This window comes from Corvus cornix, chromosome 3, assembly GCF_000738735.6.
Source record: "Corvus cornix cornix isolate S_Up_H32 chromosome 3, ASM73873v5, whole genome shotgun sequence".
Taxonomy (NCBI): Eukaryota; Metazoa; Chordata; class Aves; order Passeriformes; family Corvidae; genus Corvus; species Corvus cornix.
This window is the reverse complement of record NC_047056.1, coordinates 101,616,437-101,634,234: the sequence shown is the minus strand read 5'-3', so window position 1 is coordinate 101,634,234 and position 17,798 is coordinate 101,616,437. Positions and strand designations below refer to the sequence as shown.

Genomic DNA, 17,798 nt, shown 5'->3' with positions numbered 1-17,798 from the left:
CCGCCCGCCCCGGCCCGGCCCGGCCCGGCCCCACCGCCCACTGCGCCGCGCCCCGCCCCGGCCGCCCCGCCCCGGCCCGCCCCGCCGCCTCCCCCCGCGCCGGCCGCGCTCGGGTAAACAAGGTGAGACGTCCTTCCGCAGCCCTGCTGAGCCGTGCCGGGGGCTCGGGGGCGGCCCGCCGGGTCGGGGCCCCGAGGGTGTGCCGGTGTGCGCCGGTGTGCCTGTGCGTCCACCAGTGTGAGCAGCGCTGTGCAGCGGTGGGATGCTGGCCGCGGCTCCCCGGCTGACAGAGCTCCGGCAGGTCCAGCCTCTCGGGGGATTGCCCTTGCGGCTGGGGGTGAGACGTTGTTATTAATTTTAATATCAAATAAAATTATTATTATTATTAATAACAGTAATAATAATGGCTTAAGCGCCCCTAAGAGCAGAGTCCGCCCCGCTGCCGGGCCCGGGGCCGGTGCGGTATCGCATGTGCTGGCCGGCTTTTTTTCTCAATGAAGCAATCGTTTTTTTCCGGGCAGCGCGGGGCCCCGCATACTTAGGGGAGTACAGGCAGTTGTGCCCCGGTGCTGTCGGGTGGGAGGAGTTCTCCCGACTCCAGACTTGTTTTAATCCGTCCCAAAATTAAAACCGGGGGGGGGGGGGGGGAAGGAGGGTGTGGGGGGGAAGGGAAGACGGGGAAAACGTAAACCCTTTTACAGAGAAAGCCGTGAATGAGGTCGGTCTGTCTCCGCCCAGCACCACTGCGGGCTGTCGGTTGTTTTTTTTTTAATCGGTCCCCTTTTGTTTATATAACAGGAGTTTGGATATATATTGAAGCTTGATGAGCGGTTCCCTGAACTCCTAATGAGCCTGACATATTCTCCCTAGTTTTTGTCTGGGTGTTGGTGGTGAATGTCTTTCAAACAACGACCGAAAAAAACCCAACCAAACCAAATACTCATACCTCTTCCCCCACTTCCCCCCCCGCCCCGCCTCTCCCCCCCAAAAAGGGGGGAAAAAAAAGCCGAGCCGACAGTAAGAAGAGAACAGGGCTGCGGGGAGAGCACAGCTCTGTCCCAGAGCTGCAGCCTTTGCAGGGTAATGCCAAGGGACTGTCCATGTCTTTGCGTTTCCTTTCCCCACATCAGCACAGGGGAGGATCAGAAATGGGAGAAGGCTTGTTTTGGGGTGAACACCTGCGAGTTTGGGTGTTTTCAGGGGGTAGAAAGAAGTGAGTATGACAATAATGAAATAACCAAAGGAGGAGTCAGTCCCAAAGGTGCCTGCTTTGAGACAAAGAGAAATCATCTCTGAACAGGGCTCCAAAGAGACTAGGGATGCTTCAGTCAGGGTCTAGTCTTGACGGAAGGCTTCAGAAATGGCTCTCTCCATAGCATTGCACCTGCCTCATGTCTCGTTCTCCACTCTAGGAGCTGTACATGCCCTGTTTTGCAGTTATAAGATAAATACCATGAGAAGACAGTTGTCATGATCTTAAATTTGGCGTGGAGAAGACGAGCTTCTGGCAACAGAGGAGATTTGACCTGGCGAATGTCACTTGGGTAGTGAGGAAGGACATAGACCCAATGATGTGCAACAACCCACAGGACAGCCTGCAGACCCAGTGTTTGCTATTTGCTGTAAAATGAAAGGGTGCTTTTCCTGCCTTTCCTCACTTATTCCCATCACCTCTGAATACTTTGTAACTTTTCAATACCATTTTTAGAAATGAGATGAGCAGTGCCGGATACTGAATCATTGCAAATAAGGACAAGCCATAAAGTTATGCAATATATTCGCCAGTATCACATCCTGTGATCCAAATCAAACATTCTTTTCTTAGTAGATGGCTTTTTGCACAATTTCTCCCTTCCTCTACCCCTGCATACTCCTTCTGACTATGACAAAGACCTAGGCTCTTGCATCAACCTTTGTTCTGTAAATAAATGTTTTCTGTTTAACTTTCTGGTTACCCAGCATCAGCTGGAGCCACAGTCCCTAGCAGCTCTGGAAAGGCTACCCAGAGCCTTCAAGCCCAACAGGAGAAAGGAGCAACAAGGGAAAAGAGTGAAAGGAGAAAGGGATGAAAAGTCTAATTCATCCTGGTTGAAAACTCCTGATTTTTATCAGAATCAGGATCTAAATCTGAAGAAGGGATTCAATATTCAAATTTGGAATTAAGAGATTGTAAATTTTGGGTTCTGAATTAAATCTACACTATAAGGCATAGAAGGATACATGTAGTGTGGAATGACACAGTTACCTATGCATCGGATGAGTTTTGCTCCTTCAGAATATTTTAATCATTTCACTCCCTTTGCTATGGAATCCCTCCCCAAACCTAACACTTCGTAAACTTTGCTTTTGCTCTCAGATATGTCAATGAAGATACTGCCATTTTAGTCCAGTGTTAAAATAATAAGCTCTGAATGAGAAAACCCCTTTACGTGCCTCATAGAGACATTAGGTGTACATAATTCTGTGCCCCTTATTTTAGTCTAAGTCTGTGTCAGTCAGCTGAGGTTGTAGAGGAAGATCAAATTATAACATGTGAGATGTGAAAACTAATGAGATCATAAAAGTCAGATCAAAGTCTGAATACCGAGTCAGCATTGAAGTTTTGCCTAACTGAGGCCAGTCTCCCATAGCTGTGGTGCTTAACCAAATGAGAGAGATGTGACTTGAAACACATCAGCCAGAATGTCAGGGCTAAAGGGATGCCATTGGCTGGTCCAAGCTTAAGTGTCATGTTTGCAATACTTAGAAACTCCTGTTTGAAATAAACTGTGTTGGTAGTGGCAAATATTGTTTCCTTGTATTTTCTCATTCAATTGAATGAGAGAAACTTTCTGAGTATGTATTATAAAACAGTTACTGAATCAATGGCACCTACCAAAGAAGTAGCCAGCAGACTGGCATATGACAAAACTATCATATCTCTGCATGATCTTTCTGGAGACACATCAGAATGACGTTAGTTAGGAAGGATTCCTTTTAGGACTGTTTACTGACCAACTTTTGCTCTTCGGACTTCATCGTGCTGATCTACCTTGTCTGGAAACTGTCACCAAGAGAGACAATCAAATAGAAGTTTCTTTATCTTTTAAGCAGATCCTACAATTATCTACTTCTTTGATGATGTTGTCCAGTACTATAGTGCTGAGTTCCTTGCTCTTTCTGCAGGAAATGCAGCTGCAGGAGGGGAAGGCAGAGAGAGGGGGGGAGGCAAGGATGTGTGGGGGGGATGTTTTCCCTGGAGCCTTTTCCCTATTTTAAGTATCCCAGAAGAGTCTATGGAGAAGGCCTTACATTTTCATGCTATGGAAATCATCCACCAAACTCTCCCCTATTCTATATCCAAGGTTTATCTGCAGGTAAACAGCAAAAACAGGTATAGAAATAGGAGTTTCCTGGACTAAGAAAAAATTACCAAGTGAAAAGTGTGTCATAAATCTGAGCTTGTGCAAAGAAAGGTATCTTTTCCTGTAACTCTGATTTTCAATCTGTTTTATCTTTTAACATCTGCTTTTGCAAGTATGGACTCTGTGTGGACAGGAGCCAACCCTCCCCTCCCAGCCAATAGCAGTCTTTCTTCCATTGATGTCAATGAGCTTAGATCAGAACACAACTTTGTGAGTGATCAAAGACAGTTCTACATTTAAAAGACTTCCTTTTCCAGGTCAGTCTGCTCCTTGTCCCTTTACAGAAAATATATTATCAGTGTACAAACACAAGCTAGAACAAAAAGGATAATAATTTTTGAAGTGGTAAAAGAAAGACCTTAATTTTATTTTTTTGCTGATTTACGAAGTGCAGAGCTGAGCCTACTGGGAACATTAAACAACTATTAAGTGCTGAGAACTGTCATATTGAGAAGACAGTCTTATTTCAGCAAAATTAATCCAAGTAGATAGCTCAAAATATGCTTGCAAGTACCTCCCCACCAGTTGTCAAGGCTGGATCCCCATGCCAACTTGAATACGTTTTTCTATTTTTTGTAGTTGTTTTTGCTTATCATTTACACTATAATTCTAATATGTTAGTAAGGAAAGCCAAGGAAATTGATAAATCATGGGACAGTAAAGGGACAAGTCTTTTCTCCCTGCATCGACAAGGCAGTTCAAAGACATGGAGACAAGCATCTCTTCTTTAAAAAATCTCATGATTTTGACTTTTGGTATGTGAATCCATTTTTTTTTCTAAATGAGCTGCTGTCAAGAGGTAACTTGACAAGAAATGTACCCATTTGCATGAACTGCACGTGTGGGGCTTACGTGTGTGTGAAATAAGGATACAATAAAGTATGTAAGGATAAATACCAATGTGCCATATCTGCAATCAGAATCAAGCCTTAGGCTTCATTCTTCACTTAGACAACAAAAAGAAAAGGTGTTATTGAATAACTCAATGCAAGATTTACAACTGACTGCAGTGCAATAAAAAATAAAAAACCACTCTAAAATATAATTTATGTACAGAAGCCAGTTAAATGAGGTAGAGAGAAGCAGGTCCAACATTTCTGCAAACTGCCTTGTTATAGTGTACAATAATTGTGAAGAAAAAAGCTATTAACCAAAGTTCTTTGAGGTTTGCCATTACATGTTTATTAATCTGGGACCCAAAAAGTGTCTTAGTTGTCTTCAGAACAAATTTCTATGTATAGAAGAATGTTCTGCCTAGGAAGCAAAGCAGTCCTCAGCTCAAGAGTCAGTGATCTTTCTCTCTGGTTCTGGATCCCAGTTAAGTATTAAATATTTCCAAGCAATAGTATTTTATCCCCAGGTGATGACCGCAATACACTCCCAGCCTAATCATTCCTGGTAGTTTACAAATCTCTGTATGTTGAATGCATTGCTGATGGGTTTCAGCATTAGCAAAAGCAAATTGACCTTCTAAATCACAACACTGCCCTCCAAATCTGACTGTCAAGTCTGTGGGCTGTTGGCTCCCACAGTAAGACCTTACATTTCTCTGTTACCACTAACTCTCATTATTCACAGATGGCACCATTCCCAGAAATTAAAAAGTGGTTGTGTTATGTATATCCATACCAATGTTATCCCTTGCTAATTGAAATCAATCTTACATGGTAGAATTCTCTTCTGAACATCCCCCTCTTTTAGCTTTATGAAATAACCTGAGGAAAAGCACTCCCTCACTGGTCGGACATAAGTGCCATTCATTTTATATTTTCCACATTTTAAGTTATATTGGTATTGCTAAGAGAAAGAAAAGGGGGCCAGGGGGGAGCATATTTCTTTTTATTTCTTTTGTAATGGACCAGGTGAGTAGAGCACAGCCATGGATGTAAGATCAGGAAGAAAAGTGCTATGTTTGCACATTCCAGGGAAACCTTTATATGCAAGAGAAGATATGAAATGCTGTGACTAGTTATTCCTAACCTTTTAAGATTGAACATACTCCAACCAGTTGCCATTAAGGTCTCTTTTCTTTTAGGCATGTATAACACTCATTTTTCACTTGAGGAATAAGTTTCCTTGGGAAGTTGTTTTCCAGACAAGTGCATGACCTGAACCAAATTCCTCGTAAGCAGGTTTTGCTTCCTCAGTTGCACCCATCAGCATGATGCTGGTGGAGGCGAATGTGAGATGGAAACATGACAACTGGATGTGCTTCTAGGAGCTGTTCTCCAGAACCTCATTGTAATCCATTGAGTTGCCAGCTTTTTGGGTAGCAGTGAAAAATAAGCAGCCTCCCAAAGCAGAGCTAGGAAGAAACACCACCCCCATCATTCACAAAGTCCCTCTTGACATAGACAAGAAACTCCCATTAGCTAAATCTGGATCTCATTCTTCACTCAAAAACATCTTTTTTTTTTTATTTACTTAAAAATATATGTTACAGCTCCATTCACAGATGTAAAGGGATAAACAACCTTAAGACCATTTCTGACTCTTCAGCATGGGTCATTAACTTGCCTGGAACAGATTCCAGTTGAACAAGAGCAGGACTTGAGATGGACTACATAGAAAAGACATCCAGCTTTATCACAGGTAATGGTAGGTTTGCAGTAGTTGCCTATCCTTAATGTAACTGAAATGATGTGCCTTCAACTTTCCATTTGACTTCCTTGTAGATTTTTATACCAGAGCAAAACCTCCCCTATTAGGCAGTGTCCATTCCACATGAAAGCACTTAAAAACCATAATCAAGTTACTCCTTAGCTTTTGCTTTGATATACTAAATCTAAATAGACTTACCCTGTAGAGTCATTCCATTTTACTGCCAATTTTTAAAATCATATTCTTGTGGTTCTCCTCTGAACTACCTCCAATTTGCCAACATCCTTCCTGAGCTGCTGATACCAGGACGGACATTACTCCAATACCTTTATCGATGTCAAATGCAGAAGTAACAGAAGCCCTTTGCTGCCCTTTGATGGATAGCATCTCTGCACACAGAAAAAGATTGCACTGGCCTTCTTGGCAACGTGATTTGGGGCTCATGTGGGAGTCTCTCAGGACCCACAGTTTGTTCTTCTGTCTCAGCTTCCCAAAGAAGAACTCTTATGTGAAGTACGACCTGAGATACTTGTTCTTAAGTAGATCCTTTATGTTGGGTGACATGGAAACACCTGGTATTTCTTTTGCACCTGCTCCTCAAGCAATGCCAAAAAGGCATTGCTCACTTCTGCCTGCTTCCAAATTTTGGTTCCTTGAAAAGTAGTATTAGCAAAGGCACTGCTTCCTTCTGTATTGCTGGAATCATTGTTAATTAACACAGGGCTTATAAGCAGTCCCTGCAGAACCCACTCTCTAAGCCCCACTTCAGGTTAGGCTGCTGGATCCCATGCTAACCAGCTTTAAAACAAGTTGGTTGTCTAGGAGAGTTCATCATGTTAGTTCTAATTTCCATCAGAATCACTCATAGTACTGTATGGCAAATGCATCCAAAGTCAGAGTATAAAATATTACCACAATTCCTTTTATCCACCAAATTTGTAGTCTTATAAAAATAGCACATTAATTTGATAAGATCTTTCTTCCATTAATCTGTGTTGATTGCCATTAATTAAATTGCACTGTTTTAATACTTTATTAATTGACTTTCCTATCAGCAACTCCATCACTATGCCTGGAATAGACATCAAACTGACAGGCCTATAATTACCTGGTTGCCCTATTTTGTCTACAGAAGTATTGGCAAAATATTAACTTTCTTCCAGTCCTCCCTCAGATGAATATTGGTTTTAACCAGTGTGCATCTCTCTCAATTGTGCCTTTTTGAAGATCTAATGAAATTTTTCTAAGTTGCTGTAAATTATTATTCACATTTTTGTTGGTTTAAATTTTCTCCTCCAGGATGGCTGATACATCTCTTAATTTTTTTTTAGCTTTGTAGAACCGGATCTTTCAGGGCAATGATATAAATTTTACTGGTTAGGACTGTATCCTGCTTGCATGTAAAATGTAAATTGCATTTTAAAAGCACAGAAAACAAAGTCATTGCAACAAAGTCATTATGACTTCCACCTAAAAAACCTCTAAATTTTGTGATTAATACTTCCCTGTCAGGATGAGGCCTAATGTAGAAGTTTCCCATGCCAGATACAGCTCTTTTTGAGTCAGGAAGTTGTTTTGTGTATTTTTTCTTGAAAATCCAAGAATGCCTTAGTACTTGCATCATGAGACATCCCTTTGCTCCCCCTTCAGATTTATCTTGCCAAGACTGAAAGTGCCATATATAGTGAAAGGCTTTTAAAAGGCTAATCGTGAAGGTCACCCTACACCCAGAGGTAGGGCTGGTTAGATGAGCCAATTCTGTGTTGTTTGGAACAAAGCCTTGCTTCATGCTATGCTATCAGTGTAACCATGCTGCTGGCACTGAAGACTGAAGTCTGTGAGAGGACTGAAATCAAAGAGTTTTCGTTGAGTGCTGGCCTGGGTATCACCAGAACATTAGCCAGAGAGAGTTACTGTCTTGATTCTGGCAGTTCTGTGCTGCTGCTGTGCAGGTGTGTCACAGTCTTTAAATGATAAGCATCAGATCTGCCCCTATCTAGAGAAGAAAAAAAAAAGATCATTTCATTGTCCTTCTGCATCTGTGCTCTGCCTGAATGTAGCAGAGGTCTCTTTCAGGTCCCATGGAGCATGAAGAGTAGCAGCTCTGCAGGCACCAGCCTGTGCCTCTTTGTTTGCAAAGTGCTTCCTGATTGGATTTCCATGGGCATTTTTTTACCCTCCATTTACTTAAGTGATGACATTGACCAGACAAAAAGATATATGATCTTACCTAAAATAAGGTTTTCTTCTCTTCAAGCAGTTTTGTAGGTACACTAAAACCATAAAACAATTGTACAAAGTCAGACCAGTTGTACATCTCACACAGTGTCTTCTCTCACACACAGGGCAACAGCGAATGTCCATGGCAGAAGACATGAACAGTGCAAGCACATAATCGCACAGCCTCAGAGCGGTCTCTCCAGCTCCTCTCCCAATGACTTGCAGCCCACTTGCTTGCTGAACAAAGTCAGTAGTGCCTTTCTATTTGATGGCCATCAGTGGATTTCTGTACAGCAAATCCTTCTGATTTGCTTTTGAGCCCTCATGTGCTCTTAGAAACTGCAGCATCCTCTGGCCATGCATTCTATAACTTAATTGTATATATGAAGAAGTTACTCTTTGTTTGAACTTGTGTCGTTCAAACGTCCTAATTTCATTTGATACCCCCTTGTTGCTGTGTTAGAAGAAATAGCAAACAGTAATTCTGTACTTACTTTCTCCTTCTCATTCATGATTTTATAAGCTGTATATTACATCCCATCGCTTTTCCCAGCTGAAACATCTCAGTCTGTTTAATAATTCCTTTTATAAAAGATCTCATTTCACTGTTGCTTTTCTGCTTCTGTGATAACCTTTGGGATGGGAAACCGGAATCCTTCTCAATATTCAGAATACAGCAACTGTGTAGATTTATAGTGACACACTGTTTGTTCTGTGTTTCTTTCTAATAGTTGTTGGTACTGACTTGCATTTCTGATCACTACCAATTGCTATGCTGAATGTGACAGTCTGTGCCTATGGCTGTATTAATGATTCCAGTGTTTCTGTATCCCCTCCATGATCAGTGTCCATTGTTGGGTCACGCAATTCAGGTTATTTTCCCTCTTGTGAACTGCTTTGCATTTATCAATGTTGGATTTTCTCTGCCATTTTATTACCCAGTCGTTCTGTAGCATAAGGCCCCTGTGCATCTCCTCAGAGTCAGTTTTCCTTTTTATTACCCCATGTGAGCAAAGAATGCAGGCACATTACTTACTCCCATTTCCTGATCATTTTGAATATTGCCTACAGGACAATATACGTTCAATATTGAGAGCAGCTGGCAACACAGAGTAATGCCAGAGCCCACCTCCAAGGGGATGCAGTCTGTGAAAAAAAAGGCTGGACTAGAAAGAGTGAGCTCAGCCTTCCTGCAAGCTTTTTGGAGATTCAGAGGTATCCTTGTCTCCTTTTGTTCTTGAAAATGAAGTATGTAAGCACCTAAGTGGAAATCAGAGTCACCTTAGGCTCTGTCAGTAGCCAGCAATGGCTCTCCTTAAGGATAAGTTAAATACTAGGTGAGCTGAAAGGAAGTTTTCTGTCTCTTTCTGACAACAATAGGTTAACATTTTCTATTGTTAAGCACCTGATTTAAGTATCTGCAATGAGATGGGATAATTCCAGACTTCAGTTTGTAGGCTTTCTTTGGTGAATTGTAGACTGTGCAGTTTTGCAAGCAGAGAGAAAGCAGAGTTATATAGTATCACCTAGGCTGGAACACTGGCTATTTGAAGCATGTTATAGCTGATCTATAATTCACATGCTTATTTTGACAGGCTGGCTCTTGTTAGTTTTCAATGGGTGTGGGAGGAAATAGCAGTGCATAAAACTTGCACATTACTAATACCATTGCCATATAAAACAAATATTTGAATAGGAAGTTTCAGAAATGATTCAGTGCTCTAACTACAGAATATCCTACAGGAATTTTTTATAGTAACAAAATTAATGAAAAGTAAATCCTATTTCACCATGGGCATAGGGTGGTCCCAATGCAGCAGAGCCAATGTGATACTCCATCTCAGGGATAGAAAAAGCAGCCTCTACAGATTGCTGGCCCCCTGGGTGACTGAAGCTTGCTTTGAAAGGACTCCTTGAGCTGAGAGGTTGCTATATGCTTTTTAAGTGACTGCACCAGATCGTGTGTGGGTGCAGCAGACAGGGGCTAAAAGCCCTGAGCTGCAATACAGAAGCAATTGAAAGACACTCTGTTGTTGCTGCTCTACCAACTGCAAAGGAAAACTCTTCCCACCCCTGCAGACTATATATTCTAACCACATCCTTTGAAGGTACTGAAGTTATTCACTCACTTAGCCCACAGTTTTCTCAACATTAAGTCATAACTTGAAAGCTATGGGGTGAGGAGATAATTGTTACGTCAGTAACAACATTTCATTCAGACACTGTCATAAGCGAAGGATTTCTAGGTGCTGAAAATGTCATATGACCGCCAAACAAAGAAGCCAAAATATAACTTTAAAAATAACCACCTTTGCACCATGGATTTTTAGTTCACTGGGAACAATTTGCACGACGCTTAGTCTCAGTTCTCTTTCTTATCTGCAGTATGACTGTTCCTCTGTAGTTGGGAACAGCCTGCAAAGTTTGACACAGATGCTGTGTCTTCTCGTGTTTTGTGCTGACTTTATCACAAAATAACTTGGAGTTTTCTCAGTTTGTGTCTCAGATCTCTATTGGAAAATGGGGGAAAAGCACTTCGTTAACTCCTGGAGGACTGTGATTGTTTCAGATGCAACAGTAAAAAGGAGACACATGAATTTGTGAAGATGAAACAAATTTGATACATCCCTGGCACCGCTTTGGCAACCCTTACTATGTGCAGTGACACAACATTGTCTGGGAACTTCAGCAGCTTGGCCAAGGAAAATTTCTATTATTTTCAATTTCCAGTAACTTTTAAAATGTTGATGAGTGTATGATAGGTTTTCGACTCTGGAAAATCCACCTCAGACTGAAGAATCCCCTTTGTCTTTTTGAAAGAGGAAAAGCCTGCATGTCATGTCTGCTTTGTTCCTAGAATCACTTTTAGACTGAAATGTATACCACTATTTTTTACTTGTATCTATTTTAAAGATCACATATATATGATACTGCAACAGGTGGGGTTATTTATACACATGGAAAAAGATGTTAGATCTCTAAGTTGTTCAAGATCTTAAAATAACTTGTGTACTGAAGGAATCCTTTCTGTTAACCTTAGAAAAGGGTGGAGGTGTGGGGAGGAAATGAACATAAAGTTGTTTTATTTGTCTCACAAGGCATGAATGAATAACTGTTGTCATCTAATCTTTCTATGTGGGTCTCCAGTCTGTTATTTCCTGGGATTTCATGTTGTTTATTTTTCCTGGCTTCCTCAGCTAAGATGGACAAATGGTTATTGAACAGAGAAGTTTTAGATTTTAAAAGTGCAATAGATTTGAGAAGTGAATATTTTTTCCCAGTCTTAGGTATGTGGAAATTATTGAAAACAATACTAAGACTAAAGTAAAGAGGTGTTCCTTAAAAGCGTGTAACATCCTGCAGCGGTGATGCAACAGTTCACAAGACTGACTGAATAGCCAGGTGTAATTCTGATCCCTCTACTTTACCAGGCTGTGACACTGGCAGACTTCCAGAATAAGCCAATTTCAGAAGAGTGGAGCCTCCAAATATGATCTTTTGTCAGTCACAGAGATTTCAGCTCCAGGAAAAGAAAGATTCATCTGGCAGATTATAATCACTACTGTACGAGATGGTGAAAGAAGTGATCTTTCCCTAAGCGGGATGCCAGCTACTCCAGGACCAGTCAACACCCTGAGCTGTGCTGGGAAGCAGCGGTGACTTAGCTCAAGTATCACCATGTCTCATCCCACTCTTGTGGTGCAAACCACTGTTTTTTCAATAGGTGCTACAACGGCAACTCCCAACCTGTGCTGAAACAATTGAAATGCTTCAGAGTTTCCAGAGTCATCCCCATTCTGGGCTTTCACAGAGCGAAATCAGCAGTAGGGCTGACAGTCACATCTGATTTTTGGGCTCTTACTGCAGGACAGACCAGCCATCCCCAGACCAGTTCCTAGGGAATGCTCTGCTCTGTCCATCCCATCGTGGGGTAACAGCTAGAGGTTTCCATGGCTCAGTCTGGACAGTGTGTTGCACTACATCAAGGCTTCAGCTTGCAAAATCGTGGTCAGAGGGAAAGTTTATAACCAAGAGGTGCAGTAGCATCTCTCAGCTCCCCTGCTGTTTTTATCTCCATGGGATCCAGTGCCAGCTTGCAGAAAGAGGGGAGTTTGGGAAAAGGTTGGTTTTAAATTACCATGGGAAGTTCCTCAACATAAGGTGTGGGACCCAGAACCAGAATGTCTGCATTAAATCAAATAACCCTGATACACTGGCTAGCTGTGATAATAAATAGACCTGAATGTATTTCAAAATAACTAAAAGACTGTTGTTATTTAGGTAGAGTGATCTTCATAACCTTTTTCTAACCTGACTAATCAACCTCCCAAATTTTCTCTCCTTTCTAGTTTTAGAAAATCATATAAAGGAGTATACTGTGTCTGTGACAAACCTGAGTCACTTGGGTGGTCCTGATAATAGGATACTTTGTTAGATATGAGCTTTGGTTTTGGTGCATTCTGTGGCTCCTGCCAACACCTTAAGAAGATTACCATTTCTGGTAAGGGCTCAAAACATTAAAGGAAAACTAAAAAGAGAGCAAGTTCTTTCAAGAGAATAAAGCTGATGCTGTGGGCAATTGGAAGGAACTACATCAGCTTTCAGAGATTAAAGAGAAAAACTGCAAAGAAGATTTACCAGTTGAAACTCTGTGTCATTAGAGATCCCCTTTTTTGCCATCAAAATAAAATTAATTTAAAAAATGAAGCTGTATGTGTGTTTGCTTAGGAGTAGGAACAAGCAACCATTCCTCCACCTACCGCTCATCTGCTGCTTTATATAATGAATGACTACTCATTTTTAACATTTTTCGTATCTTACCTAAATTTAAAAAAATGAAAGGGGAATATTCATTCAAAGAAACAGCTGCCCATCTTGATACCTGTAATTATCTATTATAACTTACTATTATGGGCAAAAATGTAATAGTCTGGCAGTCAGTAGTTCCTTATTACAATTATGAGCAAAGTTAGTTGAGTGTCTGATATTAAGGTTGACTAACTCTGTTAGTCAAGGGGAATGTTGTTTTTTGTTGTTTATAACCTTATCAGACTCGAACAAATTGAATTGAAAATACCCCTGCCAGGAACCTGTCTCAGCCTCATTTTATGTGTTTCCTTTTGGAAAATTTCAGTTTAAATGGTGCTTTGGACAAAAAAAAAAAAAAAAAAAAAAAAAAAAGACAATGGACTCTGTGTTTGGCCTCCTGTCATTCGTGGCTCTCTAAGCCCAGTGCTTAAACAGCAAAAAAAAGCAAGAGAGAGAATTCTTTTTTCCTACCACTGGAGAAATATTTTTGGTGGCCCCATGAAACAAACCTACCTGGCCTACCCTAGTACTACTAAAATACAAGACCTAAGTTCACTGAAGAGGCCTCTGCAATGACCATGTTCTGCCAAGAGCTACTGAGGCTAAGCAGGATTTTCTGCACATTAACAGGGGAGGTTGTAGAAGCACTAGGCAGGAGCCATTCCCCCTTCTCCCTTCTGGGCTCTCCTGTCATTCTACATTATCAGATAGGTATAAAATGACAGTAAAGGTGCATATTTCTCTTGCTTTAATAAAGTGCTTAAGTTACTGAAGTGTCGATCTTCCTCTGCATTTTTCTCAATGTCTCTTGCATGATTACTTATGAAGAAATAACAACAAAGAAGTCAAAATGAGTTTAATATAAATTCTATACAAAGTACAGATTTAAGGTAATTTTCTTAATAAAACTGAAGTCCTTACTTTGAACAAAAGGGCTAAAAAAAATTAACCTGCACAGCTAGCACCCTGTACAAAATGGAATTATTAAGGGAGGAAAAAAGCTAAAAACTAGTAGAATTAATATTAAAATTGTTAACATTTATATATGATAAAACAGTATTCTTAAAAGGTTTATCTCTTTGGAATTTTAGTGACTAGCAAAGTTATCTGCAGATGTGACTAGCCTGGCTCCCTGTGGAGAGTGTTCAGCTTCATGCCCTTAAAGAAGAGGTCACTGTTTCAGTGACAAAGAAACTATATCACGTACTAAAAGTTCAAAATATTTATTGTATTTACCAATGGGTAGGAGGAAAATAGTACATATAGCAGTTAGACACAAAATGTCCCCTTCAAATTTAGTGACACACCTCTCTCAAATTAAAGGGTCATATACTAGAATACATGCCAGGAAAAGTTTGGATAAAAGATCGAATCTAGGGTAGATTGATCAATAGTAGCAAGGAACTTGCAGTGAAAATTGCAGTGCTTTAACAACTCAAAGGCTACTTGGGGAATAAGGTAAATATTCTGAAAGGGCGGGTTTTTTTAGAAGGGTATAGAGGAGATTTCGAAAGTTAAGTCTCTCAGCTTTCTTATTACATCGTGTTTACATAATCATATCCAGATGCTTTAGGCAATAGTCGCTTCCTGTGCTTACAGTTTGCTGTTGTCTTATCATTCCTTTATTAATCTTTGTGAGGATTAGCAAAACAAACAAGATAACTGTGAAGCTGAAAACAATTTCATGCTGCTTCCTATGAGAAATTGTTTCCAAGGAGCAGTGTTATCTTTTTACATAACCTGGATTTCCTCACAAAGTGTGTTGGGAATTTTTTGCTATAGGTATACCTTTCAGTCTCAGACATAGCAAGGCATTCCTCTTTCCTCTCTCTCAAGCATAGTTAGGATTCTGCATGCCCTCAGCTCACAGCAGGAGCAAGGCATTGCCTTTTTAAAGTCTTCCATCCAGCCGTTGTATGCAAGACCAGGCATTCCCACAGTGGCCTGTAAAGAACAGCACCTTTCACATTATTGTCTAGCTAAAAATAGGCCATACACTTACTATAACATGACATTTACCAAGCAGCTATTTCCTCTGCATGTCAGCAGAATAAAATATACATAAATAAAGTGTCTTCTACACACTGAAAATAGCACTCTATAATGATCCCAGTACACAGGACAGAGTTATTGTGCAATGACAGCACACCTTGTTGAGTGATAGTACAGAGCTTTTGCCCTTTGCCTAGCAACATACCAAAGCATGGGATCAGAGTCTACACCCTGCCTTATTGCTCAATTAGGACCTGGCAAACGTCCCTTGATGTTACCCTGGCCTATATCCACATATTTTGCTAACATATGTAACTTCACACTGATGCTGTTAAGGATAGACATGGTTATGTGTCTTCAAGGTCTGAGGCTGCTTGTATCTCGAGTTCTCTTGCAGGAATCAGAGCCATCAAAGGAAGAGAGGCTTTCGTGTCTAATGCAGCACAGATAGCATTTAATAAAAAGTCTTAACTGTTGACTCAAATAAATTAAATTGAATATTGCCACCAAAGAGTTGCAAAGTAAAGAAGAAATTGCAATAACCCCTGCAATCTCCTTGATAAACTATCCTAAATACTATATATGTAAAATTACATTTTAAATGGAAAATATATATTCAAAGCATAATAGTTTAATCTTTAGAAAAACCTGGCTTTTTTGTTTTACTGTAAGTGTATGCAAATGAAAGGCAGTGATTTTAAAGAATTGTCATCCCAAAACTAAAATTATTCAGGATTATAATTATTCAGGATTAGGTGGTCACTCAGAGTCCCAGGGAAGTAGGATCACTGCCTTTCTTCTTGTCACTGGAGCCACACTCTCATTTCATTTGAGTCAGAGGAATGACCACCTTGAATTCAACCTCTGTGTTAAACATGCAGCTGCTGGGAATTTCCTCTGCTTTAAGAGCAATTCAACTGTAAAGCATGTCTCATTTTTGTGAAACAGTAGTCACACAGAGTATGGAATGGTAAAACATCTAAAAACGCTCTAACATATCAAAGCACTAAATTGCCACTTCTTCTAGGTTTATCCTTAATTAGTATTTCAAAAATTGGCTTGAAATAATTTTAGTCATTTCCTGGTAAGATTTTACCAGTGATTAAGGTGATACTTCCTCTGCCTTAGGAGTCAGAAGAATCTAATTGTATGCTCAGGATTTTGAAGTGAATTGGATAAGGTTTGGAAAAACAGAACTCCCATCTAGTCCCCTCTTCTCTCCAAACTGAAAGGTTGATTCTCCCAGTAGAAGAAGCTCAAGATTATGAAAATGTCTCCAGAGATATTCTCTTGTATTTCAGAAGACCTAATTGTAAAAGATTTTTTAATTGCCTTTTTTACAGTTTCCACGGAATGATGTTAAAAGGCCTGGTAATCACAGGACCATCAACAGAAGTCCCAGAGTACCAGTTCAGCCATACCTTTGCCCTGGATAGGGCTCAAAGCTGGAGTGGTGCCTATGTTTCCCTAGGACTTGGTGACAATTTTCCTGAGTACTGAAAAATGTTGACATTTTCCTAACAGGAGACCCCAAATTCATTAAACAAGGTCCATACATTCACAGGGCAGAAATGTGTAACAGACAAAGTTGCATACAATCAAAATGGACCTAAAATTAGCATCTTTACAAAATTATGGAATATTTTCTTACAGTAAACAGGAAATAGAGGAAAACTTTTCAAATGAGTTCCACTAAAATTTCAGCCCTTGCTACAGCTCAGTGAAACCATGCTAGTGAGGCACTAACTGATAAATAGATTCTCTAGCATCAACTAAGGCACAATCTCACAGTAAAATTTTTGCAATGGTTGTGACAATTCTGTTTTGTTTTGTGGATGCTCTGTTGTGTAGTCAGGAGGGAGTTCATATTTCATCCTTAATCCCATTGGGAACAGCTAACTAGCTCTGTCCTATGCAGTTCCATATTTTCAAAACACTTCTAGCAATAAGATAACTATGAAATTTCTATTTCTCTGAAATTTTTCAAGAGATCCAAAATGTCTTTGTGAAGTCAGGAAGATAGAATGATGTAAGACTGATGTACAGGTAAGTGCATAATGGTTACATTAGCTCTTATTCCTAGAAAACTAGATTTAACAGTAAAAAGAAATGATGAAATAATAAATAATATTTCACAGCAGCTTTAAAGCTTTAATGAAGAGCAGAATTATGCCTTCTTGTGAAAAAGTAATACTTAGTAATACCTAAAAGTTGTTCCTAAAAGAAACCTAGGTTTAAAAAAAATTGAATAGGGTGCTATTTAAGAGCCTGTTCCTACAATCCTGTATGAACAGACTGAACTTGCACCGGTACAATCATTACCTTTTATATGTTTGAATAAAGGCTTCTCTTGCAAACAAGCAAACCTCCACACTCTGGAGGATTTGCGTGCTTATGTGTTTACATTCCACAAGACCATCACTCTCATGGATGTACCTTTACTTCAGTTTGTGGAAGATGGAACTTCTACACCTCTCTTATTAAGAGGATTGCAAAAAGTTGGTGATGTACAGAGAAGGAAACTGTAACTGCATCCAAAAAGTTGGGACCATAAAAATTACCTTCCTATGTTGCAATTAGTTTTTTCACTTGAGACCAGAAAAAAAATAAATTACAGGCTTACACATACGCTCATTAGAGCGGTGCATGACAGTTAAAAAGCCTTTCCTAGTCTCATTAGAGTACAACAGAGAGTGTTGTGGCCAGACCTTTCAAAGAAAGGTTTTCAAATGCAAATTACCCAAGTCACTGAGAAACCTGATCCTCAGAAGC

General features: G+C 40.2%; 1 long non-coding RNA gene across 3 annotated transcripts; it reads left to right on the top strand.

The window, feature by feature from the left end:
• Positions 1 to 89: 89 nt before the first annotated feature.
• LOC104685432 lies at positions 90 to 13,761 on the top strand. 3 transcript variants are annotated; one of them, XR_005604321.1, is made up of 5 exons: positions 90 to 337; positions 5,848 to 5,996; positions 8,351 to 8,471; positions 9,297 to 9,440; positions 10,720 to 13,761. It is a non-coding gene; the product is annotated as an uncharacterized LOC104685432 (long non-coding RNA). The 3 variants fall into 3 exon arrangements; XR_005604320.1 differs by having other exon boundaries at positions 9,297 to 13,761; XR_005604322.1 differs by lacking the exon at positions 5,848 to 5,996 and having other exon boundaries at positions 9,297 to 13,761.
• Positions 13,762 to 17,798: the final 4,037 nt, after the last annotated feature.